At 35.8% G+C, this 4,030-nt stretch overlaps 1 pseudogene; it reads left to right on the forward strand.

Moving 5' to 3' along the window:
- LOC104704360 lies at window positions 2,071–3,749 on the forward strand (annotated as a pseudogene).

Below are 4,030 nucleotides of genomic sequence, written 5' to 3' on the forward strand. Positions count from 1 at the left end.
TTTTTTTTTTTTTTTTTTTTTTTTGTTCCATTTAGTGAAAATTGCATCTAGAGGGTATGCATGTATGTATTGGGGGAATTTAATGGTTAGATTAGATTGTTGAATTTTTAATTCGTAACTAATAAAAAAAAAAGAAAAGAAAGTTTAATTAAACAGTGATGCCTTGTAGAACTGAATAATCTTGTTGAAGCGGTAAACTTAAAACTTATATGTAACCTGGAATTGCTAAAGATAGTATAGTATTCTTCGTGGTGGCCTATATTATTCCATTTTTTCCGGTAATGAATAGGTAGATAAGTATTTTGTTTTTCATTTTATTGTTAAAAGTTGAAAAATTAAGGATTGTTTGGTTGGGTTTTTTGTGAATTAGTTATTAACTTTTTACTGTTTTCTTAGAAAATATAACAAAACTCATAAAGTAATGATATTGGAGAATTAACGTAAAAGAATTTTCATTACATCTGCGTTTTAGTAGATGTCCATTGCCGTTACACAAACCCTTAATTCCTTTTATTGTTGCAATACAACTCATATTATAGATGGACACGAAATCGTTTTTTCTTTCTTTTTTCTAGGCCGAGATAGACACGAAAATGAAGAGAATCACATTTATTTGATTGATGTTCTTATTGGTTACAATTAGAGATTTAGTTCGGTGGAAAGGATATCGAAGTTTTTTTTATAAATTTGTGCCGAGGCACGTCAAAGTCAGGCTACAATTTTCAACCAGACGAGTTAAATAAGACGAGAACAGAAAACAGACGAACTAAATAGCTCGTCCAACTTAAACTATTGACGAGTCTGTCGTCAATTGATAGTCGTTTTTTTCTAATTGTTTTCTTCCTTTTTTTTGTTATCCCTTTTTCAGGTATTGTATCCCCTTATTTATAGAATATTGTGTCGGTTCGTCTATCAAAAAGACCGCAATACCCCTGTTCACATTCCAATAATTTTGGGCTTTATGTGAAGGTCTTACGTGAGAGTGAGAATCCACCCCAACCAATAATTTTGTATCATTATTGTTTACAACTAATTTCTGACTCTATCTTTTTGAATAATCTTGTAATTATAATATTATATATTGTCTCAAAATATATGTATTGTTTAGAGACATTCACGTACTGGTAATTGGTATCCATATAAATTCTACACAGATTGTAAGTTATTCTAACGATCTGAATGTACAATTTTTTTTTTATCAATCATTGGGCCACAATAGATCGGGCCATTAGTCAAATTTATACATTCGTAGGAAGTGGGATGACTTACCATTTATGAATGTACAAATTTTTACTCCAATTTGTATATAAATTTTAATTTTATTATCCAATAGCAAATTCCAAAATGATTTTGATGATATAATTATCATCACTAATGATGGTTCCCACTTGGCTCACTGTGGTACGTAATTTCCTAATTTAATTTTGGTCTCGAAACACTAGTTTTTTGGTGGGCTTTGTATTATTTCGCCTCATGCACGCTTATTATATATAGAACCCATTATGAAAAAGCAATGTTTTTAGTTTTTACTTTCTACAAAAAGAAAATGTATAATCCCTATTTCTTCTTCCGCCACGTTGGGGTTTTAGAACAAATCAATCAGTGCTCTTTATTATCAAAGAGAACTTACGAAACCCCAAGGGGGCAGCTGAGGACGACGATGGATATTCGACGAAAACAGTTGGCCATACAGAGTCGACGTGGAATTTTGATATTTTTTAGGGCTTTGCCTTGTAAAAAAAGGAAACTGATTACGTATAAATAGCTGCGTTCTCGCTCTTCGTCCCTCTCAAAACTTATCTTCGATCCTCCTGTTAGCCTCGTCGTGCTTTCGAATTCCTCGTTTGGTTTCCTTTCCAATCGTAAGTTTTTACTTCTACTATATATCTCTGACCGCAATCTACATATCGTCTTGAGTTAAGCTTGCATGTTTGACCTAGAATTTTAGTGGAATCTTATTTGATATTTTCCTTCAATTCTGTTGATTTTTTTGTCTAGAGCTATTGTCACCCTAACCCTAAATCGATATTTTTGTTATTGATAGGTTCTTTATAACCATAATCTATATATATGTCTGCCAAAAGAGTAGATATGGGTTCTAGAGATTTGATTAGCTGTTTACCCGATGAGGTTCTTGGCAAAGTCTTGTCATTGCTTTGGACAAATCGTGCTGCTTGCACAGCGGTTCTGTCAAAGAGGTGGAGGAACCTGCTTGCGCTTGTAGACAACCTTGATTTGAATGACGCAAGTGGTAACTATCGATACTTCTGTGATTTTGTGGACAGAACACTTGCTCTCTTAAGCAATTCCACCACCGTCAAGAGATTCTCTCTGGTTTGTGCCTTTCAGCATGAAGATGCTCGGGTGGACAGTTGGATTCGCACTGTCCTGGAGCGCGGCTTCTTGGAACTTCACTTGAAGACCGTTGGTCTGCATCGTATAGACACTGAGTTCTTCACGAGCAACACATTGGTTAAGCTCACAATATGTGATGGGTTTTCTCTTGACGGTCGTCTCCCTCCTGGAGGCGTGTTTTTCCCGGCGCTCAAAAACTTTCTCTAATTCAAGTGGCGTTTTCAGATAACTATACGAAGTTCACGTATGAGCATTTCATCGACGGTTGCCCTGTGCTTGAGGAATTATCCCTACACTATGAAGGCGATTACGATCCCCCGGATTGGAGTGGGGTCGTGTCTAGTCCTTCCCTCAAACGACTGACCATCTTTCACAGTTTACCCTTTTACCGTGAGGTTGCTTACGAGCGTTGTTTGTTTGAGACACCCAGCCTTGTGTTCCTTGACTATTCTAGTTTTGTCGCGGATAAATATGAGGTTGATTTGGGTTCCCTTGAAGAAGCTAGACTCAACATTCGATCATGGGTAGACGAGAAAGAGCGCAACTACGAGACGGAGAGCGAGGATGATGATGAGAGCGACGAGGATGATGATGATTATTATGATGATGATATTTCTGGTGATATTACAGATCTGCTTGTAGGGATAAGCAATGTCAAAACCCTTCACTTATCTTATGATACTCTTGAGGTCAGTCAGTTTTTCTTCATACATATACTTCTATTAATCATTTGTTTCAAAGTCTCATTTTGTATTCATGTGTTTGTTTTGGTTGTGATTTATATATCCAGGTGTTTCACTTGTGCTGTGATACAATGCCGGTGTTTCACAACCTCCTTACTCTTATCTTTTGAGAGTCACAAAGATATAGGCTGACAAGTGGTGCCACTCCTCCTCAACCACTCTCCAAACCTTGAAACTTTAGCCATCGAGGTATCATCAATTCCGTTCGATCAGCGCAACATATAATTCTCTTTCTTTGCGAGATCATTTTTATTGTACATGAATTTGCTTATTCTTTTCTTTGCTTTAATGTTTATACCTGAATTATTTTTGCTTTTCAGGGTCTTGTGCACCAAGTTACAAATATGTGCGGGGACGCCTGCCCTTGCATCCCTAAGAGGAGGAAGAAGAAGCAGATGGAAGAGGGAGGATGCTGTTTATTGACATGTCAAGTGAAAATACTAAACATTTCAGGATATCGAGGAACTCTTAAGAGAGCTGAAACAGATGAGGTATTTCTTGGGAAATTTGAAATGTCTTGAAACTGTGAAGGTTGGTGTTAAAGTGAATCGCCGACAAGACAACAATGGTAATAACAAGTACCAGAGGATCACCAATGCTATTATGAAGCTTCCTAGAGTTTCATCAAGCTGTCAGATCCATTTCTTCTGATTTTCTCTCTTAGACATTGATCATTAGCATGCCAAAAAAATACTAAGATGGACGCTTTTTATGCTAGGATATATAATTACTCAGTAATTTGTTATATATTTAGGGAAAGAATAAAGAGAAAGTGGTCACTGATGAGAGACATGATTCTGAATTTAAGATTGTTTTACTTTTGTTATTTTATATATCTCATTATGAAAATAAAAGAAAATTGTCTGCCTAATTCTGAAGAGCACTGCCATCTTAATTGATATTTCTTTCTACTTTGTTTATCTATACTAGTA

The sequence above is a fragment of the Camelina sativa genome, chromosome 7, assembly GCF_000633955.1.
Source record: "Camelina sativa cultivar DH55 chromosome 7, Cs, whole genome shotgun sequence".
NCBI lineage: Eukaryota > Viridiplantae > Streptophyta > Magnoliopsida > Brassicales > Brassicaceae > Camelina > Camelina sativa.